Genomic DNA, 14,914 nt, shown 5'->3' with positions numbered 1-14,914 from the left:
ATGAGAGGGTGGATTATTACTTAAATGGAGAGTGGTTGCAGAAAGCTGTAGCACAAAAGGACTTCTGGGTCCTTGATCATGAAACCCAGGAAGCTAGCATACAGGTACAGAAGATAATCGGGAAGGCAAATGGAAAGCCGGCCTTTATTTCAAGTGGGCTGGATTTTTAAAGTAAGGAAGTGATGAAGATGATTAATGAGAGATGGGCTATGGATGTGGCCTACCTGGATTCAATAAGGCCTTTGACAAGATTCCTCATGGAAGTTTGGTGCAGAAGGTGAAGTTGCACGGGATCAGAGGTGAGCTGGCAATGTGGCTACAGAACTTGTTCGGTCACAGAAGACAGAAGGTAGCAGTGGAAGGGTGCATTTCTGAATGGAGGGCTGTGACAAGTGGCGTTCCTCAGGGATCAGTGCTGGGACCTTTGCTGTTTGTAATATACATATATATAAATGATTTGGAGGAAAATGTAAGTGGTTTGATTCATAAGTTTGTGGACGGCACAAAGATTTGCGGATAGCGATGAGGATGATCAGAGGGTACAGCAGGATATAAATCAGTTGGAGACTTGGGCAGAGAGATGGCAGATGGAGTTTAATCTGGACAAATGTGAGGTAATATATTTTGGATGGCCTAATACAGGTAGGAAATATATAGTAAATGGCAGAACCATTAAGAATATTGATAGGCAGAGGGATCTGGATGTACAGGTCACTGAAAGTGGCAACACAGTTGGAGAAGGTAGTCAAGAAAGTATACAGCATGCTTGCTTTCATCAGCCAGAACATTCATTTTAAAAATTGGCAAGTCATGTTGAAGCTTTAAAGAACTGCATGCTGCACTTGGAATATAGTTTTCAATTCCACTACCAGAAGGATGTGGAGGCTTTGGAGATGGTACAGAAAAAAAAACAGTATGTTGCCTTGCATGGAGGTATTAGCTATGAGGCAAGATTGGAGAAACTAGGTTTGTTCTCACTGGGACAACAGAGCTTGAAGGAAATCTGATAGAAGTCTACAAGATTATGAGGGGTATGGATAAAATGAATAGTCAGACCTTTTTTTCCCAGGATTGAAGAGTTAATTAATAGGGGACACATGTTTAAGGGGCAAAGAACAAGATTTAGAATAGATGTATAAAATACATCCAGAGGAGCGTGGGTGCCTGGAACTGGCTGCCGGGAGACGTAGTGGAAGTAGACTTGATAGAGACTTTTAAGGGTCTTGACATATACATGAATAGGATGCGAATGGAGGGATATAATCCCCAGAGGGATAGGGGGTTTTAGTTCAATCAGGCAGCATGGTCGGTACAGATCTGGAGGCTGAAGAACCTGTTCCTGTGCTGTAACTTTCTTTGTTCTTTGTTTTTTGCTTTGAGGTGCAACTGTACAAACTACTAGTGAGGCCACATTTTGAATACTGTGTGCAGTTTTGGTCCCATTATTAAAGCAAAGTTGATATTATCTTTGGAGGCAGTGCAAAGGAGAGTTACAAGGATGATCCCGGCTATGGAGGTACTGCTATACGAGGGCAGATTAAACAGGTTGGGTCTGTTCTCCTTGGTGATCAGAAGAATGAAAGGCAGTATGATTGAAACATGTCAGATTCTCAGGATTGGGGGGTGGGGGGAAAGGTTTAGACAGGGTAAACGTTCAAAGGATGTTTCCACTATGCAAGAGTGTAGGGACCAGAGGACATAGACGCGGAATAAGGTGGTGCTCATTTAAAATGGATTCGAGGGAGAATTTCTTCTCTCAGAGAGTGGGAAACTTTGGAATCTTTACCCATGGAAACTTTTGAGGCCGAGATCTTGAACATTTCCAGGGCTGAGATTGATCGGTTATTAATTAGTCAGGGTCTAAGGGCTACAGAGCAAAGGCAAGAAAGTGGACTTGGTGACTGTAAGATCAGCCATGATCTTATTAAGTGGTGGAGCAGGATTAAAGCTCATTGTTAGCTCATTAGCTCATATAGCTCATTGTTCCTGTGGAGCAGAGTCGAGAGGCAGCGATTTTTGGGCGTGCGAGGAGGCAAAAACAAGGTATATTTTTCTGTTTATTCCGTTTAACTTTTTATTTTTAGTGCTAAGTCGCGAGTTTTGGCGGTTTTTTTTAAATTAGTTAGAAACCGGAAGTCGTCACTAGGACGCTTACTGGTAGTTGTAGTTTTTTTTTCTCTCGTGCCCCTAACACTATAAATTAGTGCAGAGAGGATTCCCGATTCTCTACACTGGTAGAGAATCCCACCCTTCCACCTCCTCTAACCTAATTATAAGTGTGTGGGAAGTTTTTTTTTTATATTTTTACTTTTCTGCTGGTAATTGATTCAGGGATGGCAGTTCAGGCTGTAAGCTGCATCTCCTGTGGGATGTATGTAGTGAGGGACTCCCACAGTGTTTCAGGTGATTTTACTTGTGGGAAGTGTGTTAGATTGCAGTTTCTGGAGGAGCGTGTAAAGGAGCTGGAAGGGGAATTAGAGGAGCTCCGTATAATTCGGGAAGTGGAGCAGGACATAGAAAGGAGTTATAAGGAGATAGTCACTCCTAGGAATAAGTCTTGGGTCACTGCCAGGAAGAGGGGCAAAAAGCAGTTGGGGGGACAATCCCCTGGGGCTGTTCCCCTCCAAAATAGGTTTTCGGTCCTGGAGGCTACAGTTGAGGAGAAATCAACTGGGGATAGCCAAAGGGAGCAGGTCTCTGGGGGTGAGCCTATTGGCAAGCCTCAGGTGGTTAGGGGTAAGAGATTGGGCCTCGTGATTGGGGACTCCACAGTTATGGGGACGGATAGGAGAGTTGGAGGTAAGGGTAGGGACTCTGGGCTGGTGTGTTGCCTACCAGGGGCTGGGGTCCAGGATGTATCGGACAGAGTATTCAGGACTCTTAGGGGAGAGGGAGATCAACCCCAAGTTATAGTTCATGTGGGGACACATGACATAGGGAGATTAAGGGAAGGGGATATTAAGCAAAGATTTATGGAGTTGGGGTGGAAACTAAAGGCGAAGTCAGAAAGAGTAGTTATATCTGGACTCTTGCCTGTGCCACGGGATAGTTTAGAGAGGAATAGGGAGAGGGAAAGTTTGAACTCGTGGCTGAGGGGATGGTGCAGGAGGGAGGGGTTCAGGTACTTGAGCAATTGGGGCTCATTCTGGGGAAGGTGGGACCTCTATAAGAGGGATGGTCTACACCTGAACCAGAGGGGAATCAATATCCTGGGGGGTAAATTTGCAAAAGCGATGCAGGAAGGTTTAAACTGATTCGGAGGGGGGGAGGGATAGTGAGGAAAGGGGGTGAAAGTGAGGGGGGCATAGTTGGGGAATGCAAGGCACGGCATAGTGGGGGTGGGGCAGAGCAGGGTTTGAAATGCGTGTACTTTAATGCGAGGAGTATTCGCAATAAAGTGGATGAACTTGCAGCGTGGATCAGTACCTGGGACTTTGATGTTGTGGCCATTTCTGAGACATGGATAGAGCAGGGTCAGGAATGGATGTTGCAGGTTCCGGGGTACAAATGCTTTAGTCGGAGTAGAGAAGAAGGTAGAAGGGGGGGTGGGGTAGCATTGCTAGTCAAGGACTGTATCACAGTGTCGGAGAGAAAGTTTGATGAGGACTTGTCAGTTGAGGTAGTATGGGCGGAGATTAGAAATAGGAGAGGAGAGGTCACCCTGTTGGGAGTCTTTTATAGACCTCCTAAAAGTTCTAGAGAGGTTGAGGAAAGGATTGCGGAGACAATCCTGGTTAGGAGTGAAAGTAATAGGGTAATTGTTATGGGGGACTTTAACTTTACGAATATTGATTGGAGTTGCTATAGTTCTAGCTCGCTAGAGGGGTCAGTGTTTGTACAAAGCGTGCAGGAAGGTTTTTTGTCTCAGTATGTTGACAGGCCAACTAGAGGTGAGGCTATATTGGATTTGGTGCTGGGAAATGAGCCAGACCAGGTGCTAGACTTGGAAGTTGATGTGCATTTTGGTGATAGTGACCACAATTCGGTTACGTTCACCTTAGTGATGGGAAGAGATAGGCATGAACCTCGGGTCAGCAATTTTAGCTGGGGTAAGGGCGATTATGAGGCTATCAGGAGTGAATTAGGAAGCATGGATTGGATTAGGGGATTACAGGGACTGGGAACGTCTGAAATGTGGAGTTTTTTCAAGGAGCAGCTACTGCGAGTCCTTGATAGGTATGTCCCTGTCAGGCGTGGTGGATTTGGTAGATCTAGGGAACCGTGGTGCACTAAAAGAGTTGAGTCGATGGTTAAAAAGAAAAAGGAGGCTTATGTTCGGATGAGATTGGAGGGCTCAGATAGTGCACTAGAAAGCTTTAGATTGGCTAGGAGGGAGTTGAAGAGTGAGTTGAGAAGGGCTAAAAGAGGACATGAGAAGACTTTGGCTGATAGGATTAAGGAGAATCCTAAGGCGTTCTATAAGTATGTCAAGAACAGAAGGTTGGTCAGGGCAAGATTAGGGCCAGTTACAGACAGCAGGGGGAAGTTGTGTGTGGAACCGGAGGAGATTGGAGAAGTATTGAACCAATATTTCTCTTCGGTGTTCACGCAGGGGGACATGAATATAGCTGAGGAGGACATTGGGTTGCAGGGGTGTAAAATAGACAGTATTACGGTTGATAAAGGGGATGTGCTGGAAATTCTTGAGGGGCTGAAAATAGATAAGTCCCCTGGTCCGGATGGGATCTACCCTAGGATTCTCTGGGAGGCTAGAGAGGTGATTGCAGAGCCTCTGGCTCAGATCTTCAGGTCGTCATTGGTCTCTGGTGTAGTCCCGGAGGATTGGAGGATAGCGAATGTTGTCCCATTGTTTAAGAAGGGGAACAGAGACTTTGCCGGGAATTATAGACCGGTGAGTCTTACTTCTGTTGTGGACAAGGTTTTAGAAAAAATTATTAGGGATAGGATTTATAGTTATTTGGAGTGTAATGAATTGATTAGAAATAGTCAGCATGGTTTTGTAGCGGGTAGGTCGTGCCTTACTAACCTTATTGAGTTTTTTGAGAAGGTGACCAAAGAGGTGGATGGGGGCAAGGCTGTTGACGTGGTATACATGGATTTTAGTAAGGCGTTCGATAAGGTTCACCATGGTAGGCTTCTGCAGAAAATGCAGATGTATGGGATTGTGGGTAATCTAGGAAGTTGGATCAGGAATTGGCTATCAGATAGGAGACAGAGGGTGGTGGTGGATGGTAAATATTCATCATGGAGTACAGTTACGAGTGGTGTGCCTCAGGGATCTGTTTTGGGGCCACTGTTGTTTGTAATTTTTATTAATGATCTGGATGAGGGTATAGTTGGGTGGATTAGTAAATTTGCTGATGACACCAAAATTGGAGGTGTGGTAGATTGTGAGGAAGGGTGTCATAGTCTGCAGGGAGACTTAGATAGGTTGCAGAGCTGGGCCGAGAGGTGGCGGATGGAATTTAATGCGGAGAAGTGTGAGGTAATTCACTTTGGTAGGAGCAACAGATGTGTCGAGTATAGGGCTAACGGGAGGACTTTGAATAGTGTGGATGAACAGAGGGATCTAGGTGTGTGTGTACATAGATCCCTGAAAGTTGGGAATCAAGTAGATAAGGTTGTTAAGAAGGCGTACGGTGTCTTGGCATTTATTGGTAGGGGGATTGAATTTAGGAGTCGCAGTGTAATGTTGCAACTGTACACTACTCTAGTGCGGCCGCACTTGGAGTACTGTGTGCAGTTCTGGTCCCCGCATTACAAGAAGGATGTGGAGGCGTTGGAGAGGGTGCAGAGGAGGTTTACTAGGATGTTGCCTGGTATGGTGGGGAGGTCCTATGAGGAGAGACTGAGGGATTTAGGGTTGTTTTCGTTGGAAAGAAGGCGGCTAAGAGGGGATCTTATTGAAACATATAAGATGATTAGAGGTTTAGATAGGGTGGATAGTGATAGCCTTTTTCCTCGGATGGAGAAAGCTAGCACGAGGGGGCATGGCTTTAAATTAAGGGCGGGTAGCTACAGGACGGATGTCAGGGGTAGGTTCTTTACCCAGCAGGTGGTGAGGGATTGGAATGCCCTGCCTGCTGCAGTTGTAAATGCGTCTAGTTTGGGGGCGTTTAAGAGATCTCTGGATAGGTTTATGGACGAAAAGGGATTGGTATAGGCTAGTGGGTCATTGTTTTTGTAACTGGTCGGCGCAACATCGTGGGCCGAAGGGCCTGTTCTGTGCTGTAATGTTCTATGTTCTATGTTCTATGTTAAAGGGCTGAATGGCCTCCTTCTGTTCTTACCGTTAATGGTCTTGTGGTTATATAGAGATTAGAGCAATAAGAGGCAATTCAATTGAAACATACAAGATCCTCAGGGATATTGACAGGCTGGAAATGGAGAGGAAGTTTCTACTTGTGGGAAATTCCAAAACCAAGCCCTCCCTTGTACCCTGTTCCCATAATTCCATACACTTACCATGGTTAATCCGCCTAACCCCCATACCTTTGAAAACTAAGGGACAATTTAGCATGGGCAATCCCCCTAACATATACATCTTGGGACAATAAGGGAATATTTAGCATGGCCAATCCCCCTAACCTGCACTTCTTTTGACTGTGGGAGCACTTGGAGGAAATCCATTCAGACATAGGGCGAACATGCTGTCAATGCCTCAGTTAGTCACCCAAGGCCAGAATTGAGCCCACGTCCCTGGCAGTGTGAGGCAGCGGGGCCAATCACGGTGCCCCCAGGCCAGCTAAGGAGATACGAGGAAGGAGCAGAGTGTACAGTGACAAAATTTGCAGATGATGCAAAATTGAGAGGAAAGGCAGGCTGTAAGGAAACAATAAATGGTTTACAGAGAGATACTGGCAGGATAAGTGAGTGGGCAGAAAACTAGCAAATAGAATTCCATGTGGGAGAATGTGAGATAGTTGATTTTGGAACAAAAAAACGAGATGGTGGATTATTCTCTGAATGGACAATAATTGCAGAAAGCTTTGTTCATGAAACCCAGGAAACTAGATACAAATATGGACAGTAATCAGAAAGGCAATTATAAACCTGGTCTTTATTTCAAAGCGGCTGGAGATTTAATGTTAAGAGGAGTTGCTGCAACTCTACAATGTACTAGTGAGGCCAGATTTAGGATATTGTTTTGGTCCCATTATTAAAGCAAAGTTTATATTACCTTTGGAGGAGATACAGAGGAGGTTTATAAAGATGATCTTGCGTAAGGAAGATCCGCAGTATGAGGAAAGGTTCAACAGTTTGTCTCTTTTCTCCTTGGAGTTCAGAAGAATGAGAGTTGATATGACTGAAATGTGTCAGATTCTCAGGGGGGTTAGAAAGGATAAATGATTAGAGAATGTTTCCACTTAAGGGAGATTGGGGGCCAGAGGGTATAGTCCCAGAATAACGGGGTCCTCTTATAACATGGATTCGAGGAAGAACTTCTTCTCTTGGTGAGTGAGGAACCTTTTGATCTCTCTGTTCCTGGAAACTTTTGAGTCTGAGACCTTGAACATTTTCAGGGCTGAGGCTGATCAGGTTTTCAAATTAAGGGTTACGGAGCAAAAGCAAAAAGGACGATTTTGTGAGTGTTACATCAGCTATGAACTTATGACATGAAGGAACAGGTTCAAAGGCCTGAATGGCCTCCTCCTGTTTCTATTTTTTTAGGGTCTTATGGATATTTGGAGGTTAGAAGAGTAAGAAGCAAGTCAATGGTAACATACAAGATCCTCAGGGATATTGACAGGGTGGGCATGGAGAGGATTTTTCTCTTGTGGGAGAATCCAAACCTAGACCGTAACTTCCACACTATTCCCACAATTCCACACACCTATCATGGCTAATCCCCGTAATCCACATACTTTGGAACACTAAAGGACAATTTAGCATGGCCTGTCTACCTAACCCGCACTTCTTTCGAATGTGGGAGGAAAGCAGAGCACCCAATAAAAAAATCACATAGACATGGGGAGAACTTGCCTCTCGTCATAGTCTGTCACTCAAGGCCAGAATTGAACTAGGGTCCCTGGCACGTTAGTGCAGCAGGGCCACCCAATGTGCAACTAAGTCACCTGAGGAGAGAGAAGGAAGGAACAGAGTGCACTGTGGCCAAATTTGCAGATGCTGAAAAGATGAGAGGAAAGGAAGGTTGTAAGGCGATAAATAAACAGTTTACTGAGAGATACTGACAGGGTAAGTGAGTGGGCAGAAAACTGGCAAATGGAATTCAATGTGGGAGAATGCAAGATTATTCATATTGGAAGAAAAAATGAGAAGGAGGAATATCATTTAAATGTTGAGTGGCTGCAGAATTTTTTTATACAAAAGGATTTGAGGGACCTTGTTCATAAAACCCAGGAAGCTAGCATACAGGTACAGAAGGTAATCAGGAAGGCAAATGGAAAGCTGGTCTTTCTTTCCAGGGGGCTGAGTTTTAAAGTAAAGAGGAGTTGCTGCAAATCTACAAGATACTAGTGAGGCCAGATTTACAATACTGTGTGCCATTTTGGTCCCATTATTAACACAAAGTTTATATTATCACTGGATGCGGCACAGAGGAGCTTTACACAGATGATCCTGGGTCAGGAGGGTATGCAGTATGAGGAAAGATTAAACAGCTTGAGTTTGTTCTCCTCGTAATTCAGAAGAATGAGAGATGATATGATTGAGACATGTCAGATTCTCAGTGTGGTTAGAGAGGGTCGGATTTCAGAGGCTGTTCCCACTCATGGGAGAGTGTAGGGACCGGAGGGCACAGTCACAGAATAAGGCAGTGCTAATTGGGCGGCACGGTGGCAGAGTGGTTAGCACTGCTGCTTAACGGCTCCAGGGACCTGGGTTCGATTCCCAGCTCAGGTCACTGTCTGTGAGGAGTTTGCACATTCTCCCCGGGTGCTCCGGTTTCCTCCCACAGTCCAAAGATGTGCAGTTTAGGCTGATTGGCCATGCTAAAATTGCCCCTTAGAGTCCTGAGATGTGTAGGTTAGAGGGATTAGTGGGTAAATATGTAGGGATATTGTGGTCAGTGCAGACTCGATGGGCCAAATGGCCTCCTCCTGCACTGTAGGGTTTCTATGATTTCTAATTTAAGTTGGATTCAAGGAAGGATTTCTTCTCTCAGAGAGTGGAGAATCTGTATCCAGAAATGTTTTGAGGCAGAGACCTTGGACGTTTCCAGGGCCGAGCCTGACTGAGTCATTAATCAGTCGGGGGATTAACGGTTACGGTGCGAAGGCAGGAAGATGGACTTGGTGACTGTTAGATCAGGAATGGTCTGATTAAATGGGGCAGCAGGTTCTTAGGGCTGAATGGCCTCCTCCTTTTCCTATTTTTCAGGGTCTTATGGTCGTTTAGAGGTTAGAAGAGTAACAGGCAACTTGACTGAAACATACAATATCCTCAGGGATATTGACAGGTCGGATGTGAAGAGAATGTTTCCTCTTGTGGGAGAATCCAAAACCGCACCCCCCTTCCACCCTATCTCCATAATTCCACACACTAACCATGGCTAATTCTCCTAATCTACATATCTTTGAACACTGAGGGCCAATTTAGCATGGCCTATCCTCCTAACATACACATATTGAGGCACGAAGGGAGAACCTAACATGGCCAATTCACCTAACCTCACTTCTTTTGACTGTGGAAGGAAAGCAGAGCACCCAGAGGAAAACAACACAGACATGGGGGAAAAGTTCACACTCCCCACAGTTGGTCATTCAAGACCAGAATTGAGCTCAGGTCCCTGGCACTGTGAGGTAGCAGTGCTAACTTCTGTGCCACTAGGCCATCTGAGGAGACACAAGGAAGGGATAGAGTGCACGTTGGCCAAATTTGCAGATGATGCAAAGGTGAGAGGAAAGGCAGGTTGCAAGGAGAAAATAAAGATTCCAGAGACACACTGAATGGGTAAGTGAGTTGGCAGAAAACTGGCAAATGGGATTCAATGTGGGAGAATGCGAGATTGTTCATTTCGGAATAAAGAATGAGAAGGCAGATTATTATCTAAATGGAGGGTGGTTGCAGAAAGCTGTCACATGAAAAGACTTGTGGCTCCTTGTTCATGAAACCCGGGGTCCGGGTCCATAGGACTCTTAAATTGGCCTCGCAGGTGGAGGATGTGGTCAAGAAGGCGTATGGTGTACTGGCCTTCATTAATCAAGGGATTGAGTTTAGGAGTCGGGAGGTAATGCTGCAACTTTATAAGACCCTTGTCAGACCCCACTTGGAGTACTGTGCACAGTTCTGGTCGCCTCACTACAGGATGGATGTGGAAGCTATTGAGAGGGTGCAGAGGAGATTTACAAGGATGTTGCCTGGATTGGGAGGTATGTCTTATGAAGATAGGTTGAGGGAGCTAGGTCTCTTCTCCCTGGAGAGACGAAGATTGAGAGGCGACCTGATAGAGGTTTATAAAATGTTGAGAGGTATAGATAGGGTGGATTCTCGGACGCTATTTCCCAGGGCTGAAATGGTCGCTACGAGAGGACACAGGTTTAAGGTGCTGGGGAGCAGGTACAGAGGAGATGTCAGGGGTAAGTTTTTCACTCAGAGGGTGGTGAGTGAGTGGAATCGGCTGCCGTCGGTGGTGGTAGAGGCAAACTCGCTGGGGTCTTTTAAGAGACTTCTGGATGAGTACATGGGATTTAATGGGACTGAGAGTTATAGATACGCCTGGTAGGTATGGATATGATGGGCACAACTTGTGGGCCAAAGTGCCTGTTTGTGCTGTAGTGCTCTATGTTCTAAACCCAGGAAGCTAGCTTACAGGTACAGAAGGTAATCAGGAAGGCAAATGGAAAGCTGACTTTATTTGAAGTAGTCTGGAGTTTTAAGGTAAAGAGGTGTTACTGCAACTGTATAAGCTACTAGTGAGGCCATATTTAGAATCTGTGCAGTTTTCATCCCAGTATTAACGCAAAGTTTATATTATCTTTGGAGGAGGTGCAGAGGTTTACTGGGATGATCCTGGGTAAGGATGGTCTGTGGTATGAGGAAAGATTAAACAGGATGTGTTAGTTTTCCTTGGAGTTCAGAAGAACACGAGGTGATATAATTGAGACATGTCAGATTCTCAGGGCAGTTAGACAGGGTAAATGTTCAGAGAATATTTCCACTCATGGGACAGTGTTAGCCAAGAGGGTATAGTCACACAATAAGGGGGTACTCATTTAAAATGGATTCAAGGAAGAATTTCTTCCCTCAGAGAGTGGGAAATTTTGAATTCTTTACCCAGGACACCTTGGAGGCCAAGACCTTGAATATTTCTTGGGCTCCCTGGCTCTGCACAAGGTCCGGGCTATGGCCAGATGCATTACCGTGTCATCACTCACACCTCAACTGGACACATCGATGTGGCAGGGCCCCCCCCCAGCTCCCAGAGCTGGCCGTGGATCTCCTCCACGCTCTTGCAGAACTCCCAGGAGCCATCCCAGTCACCACCATGCCGCCATGCTGCCTGTGTCTAAACCATCACTTGGAATGAGCAAGGCCACATAGCACTGGAGCAGAGGTTCTGTTGGAGCACAGCCCAGCCCACACTAACACATCCCAGTCAGGATGTTGAGCTGAGGAGCTCTTCCTGACCCTGGAACTGCAGTAGGAGGGGAGCTAAGTAGCTGAGATTGAGGGAATGCCAGTATCCAGCAGCTGAGGCGAAACACTTGTCGCTGCTTATTAATCTCTGCTGTGCCAAACTGCAGCACTCTCTCATTTCCCACTGTGTGAGTCTGCAGTTCTGACCTGTTCATCACCATTGTTAAAATGGGGCTGGTGTTTTCACTCTGTCATTTGATTGTGAGTCAGGCTTTATTTTGTGGAACTCAGCAGTCTCAATGTGCCAGGGACCAGGGTTCAATTCCAACCTCGAGTGACTTTATGTTTGGATTTTGCACATTCTCCCAGTGTCTGCCCGCATTTCCTCCGGGTGCTCCAGTTTTCTCCCACACTCCTAAAACGTTCAGATTAGGTGGATTGGCCTTGCTAAATTGTATCGCAAGATGTGTAGGTTAGGTGGATTAGTGGGGTAAAGAAATAACATTACGGAGGATGGGCCATGGTAAAATGCTCTGCCAGAGAGTCGGTGCAGACTCGATGGGCTGAATGGCCTCCTTCTGCACTGGTCTTGCTGCAGCTGTATAGAGCATTGGTGAGGCCGCAACTGGAGTACTGTGTGCATTTTTGGGCGCCGCACCTGCGCAAAGATATTTTGGCCTTGGAGGGAGTGCAGAGGAGGTTTACTAGGCTGATACCGGAGTTGAGGGGGTTGAGCTATGAGGAGAGGCTGAATAAACTGGGCTTGTACTTGTTAGAGTTTAGAAGAATGAGGGGAGATCTCATTGAGACGTATAAGATGATGAATGGGATGGATAGGATAGAGGTGGAGAGACCCTTCCCGCTCAAAAAAGACAGTAGGACTAGGGGGCACAGCCTCAAGATAAAGGGGAGGCGGTTTAGAACGGAGTTGAGGAGGAACTTCTTCACTCAAAGGGTGGTGAATCTCTGGAATTCTCTGCCCGTTGAAGTGGTGGAGGCTGCCTCGCTAAATATTTTTAAGACGCGGGTTGATGGGTTTTTGATAGGAGAGGGGATTAAGGGTTATGGGGAGAGGGCGGGAAAGTGGAACTGAGCAGCGACAGATCAGCCATGATCTTATTGAATGGCGGGGCAGGCTCAAAGGGCTGGATGGCCTACTCCTGCTCCTATTTCTTATGATAATTCCATGATTTTATGAAATGGTAAAAATAAATAAATATTTACACACGCAAGACTTTCACAGTCAATGTTGTGAGCAATCAGCATACACTTCATTGCACTTGTCCTTGCTTTATCTGAGTATCAACTCATTCATATCGATAGGGAAAAAGCATCACAGTTGGAAATAACTGGAATGTAACAGGCAACCCTGCTTGGGGGCAATGGGCAACAACATGTCTTGTGGCCCACACTCAGAACCCAAGTGGGTTGCTTTGGCCCCTAAGCTGCAGGTTGTTCGTCACTACCCTGTACCTTTCAGTATATTTCTATTCTGGCTCCATGAGTATTATTCATTTGGTTTCTGTTCTTTTGATTCTGCATGATAGGAATTTTGGGATACTTTGACTCTATGAATTTTGCTCTTCTCTTTTTAAACATCACAGAATTGTTACGGTGCAGAAGGAGGCTATTCAGCCTATGGTGTCTGCACTGGTTCTCCAAACGAGCGTTATGACTTTGTTCCATTTGTCTGCCTATAACCGTAACCCTGCACTTTGTTTCTCTTCCAATAATCATTCAATGCCGCGACTGGACCCCTGTCATACATCCAGACAGTGCATTCCAGACCTCAACCACTCGCGATATGAAATCTTTTTTCTTTTCCCCATGCCTGCTTCTTTTGCAAATCACTTTAAATCTGTTGTCTGTTGCCCTTGATCATTTTTCCGAGAGGGAACAGTTTCTCCCTATCTACTCTGCTCTGCTTCATTGTGATTTTGAACACCAGCATTGAATCTCCTCTCGGTCTTCTTCTCCTCAAGGACAACAGTCCTGACTTCTCCTGTCTGTTCTCAGTACTGAAATATCTTATCCCTGCAACCATTCCTGTCGAACTCTTCTGCACTCTTTCCAATGCCTTCACATTCACATTCTACAGACATTTAGAGATGCAAGGACTGATTAGGGACAGACAGCATGGCTTTGTGAGTGGAAAATCGTGTCCCACAAATTTGATTGAGTTTTTTGAAGGGGTAACCAAAAAGGTAGATGAGGGCAGTGCAGTTGATGTTGTCTAATGGACTTCAGCAAGGCCTTTGACAAGGTACCACGTGGTAGGTTGTTACATAAGGTTAAATATATGGTGAGGTATCTAAATGGATATAAAATTGGCTTGATGTCAGAAGCCAGAGGATGATTGTAGACGGTTGTTTTTCAAACTGGAGGCCTCAGGGATCAGTGTTGTGTCCAATGTTATTTGTCATTTATACTAATGATTTGGATGAGAATATACGAGGCATGGTTAGTAAGTTTGCAGATGACACAAAGTTTGGTGGCAATGTGGACTGTGAGGAACATTATCTCTGATTGCCACGGAATCTTAATCAATTGGCCAGTGGGCTGACAAATGGTACATGAAGTTTAATTTAGATAAATGAGAGGTGATGCATTTTGGTAGATTGAACCAGGACAGGACTTACTCAGTTAATGTTGGCAAGAGTTACAGAACAAAGAGATCTAGGGGCACATGTTCATAGCTTCTTGAAAGTGGAGACACAGGTGAAAAGACTGTCGAAGAAGGCATTCAGCATGCTTGATTTCATTTGTCAGAACATTGCATACAGGAGTTGGGACGTCTTGTTAAAATTATACAAGACATTGGTAAGGCCACACTTGGAATACTGTTTTCAGTTCTGGTCACCTTATTTTTGCAAGGATATTATTAAACTAGAAAGAGTGCAGAAAGGAATTACTAGGATGCTACTGGGGCTTGATGGTTTGAGTTATAAGGAGAGACTGGATAGTCTGGCACTTTTTTTCTCTGGGCTGAGGGGTGATCTTATAGAGGTCTATAAAATAATGAGGGGCACAGATCAGCTAGGTGGGGGAGTCTAAAACAAAAGAGCATATGTTTAAGATAGGTAGGATAGTCTTAAACTGGAGGGCATAGGTTTAAGGTGAGAGGAAAGAGATACAAAAGTATCCAAGGGGGCATTTTTTTCACACAGAGGATGTTGAGTGTCTGGAACAAACTGCCAGAGGTAGTAGTAGAGTCGGGTACAATTCTATCTTTTGAAAAACATTTAGACAGTTATATGGGTACAATGTGTAAAGAGGGATATGGGCCAAATGTGGGCAATTGGGATTAGCTTAGGGGTTTAAAATAAAGGGTGGCATGGACAAGTTGGGCTGAAGGCCCTGTTTCCATGCTGTAAAACTCTATGACCTCTATCACTATGACATCCTTTCTATAATG

The 14,914-nt window shown here is 45.2% G+C and overlaps 1 protein-coding gene across 2 annotated transcripts in view; it reads right to left on the bottom strand.

The window, feature by feature from the left end:
- The window catches only part of LOC145344712 (uncharacterized), a 41,755-nt gene that overhangs the window by 13,634 nt on the left and 13,207 nt on the right, over positions 1-14,914 (bottom strand). The gene's annotated exons all lie outside the window — the stretch shown is intronic.

This window comes from Carcharhinus amblyrhynchos, chromosome 7 (assembly GCF_965287045.1).
Source record: "Carcharhinus amblyrhynchos chromosome 7, sCarAmb.v2.hapA, whole genome shotgun sequence".
NCBI lineage: Eukaryota > Metazoa > Chordata > Chondrichthyes > Carcharhiniformes > Carcharhinidae > Carcharhinus > Carcharhinus amblyrhynchos.
The sequence above is the reverse complement of the archived record's forward strand: the minus strand, read 5'-3'. Positions and strand labels throughout refer to the sequence as shown.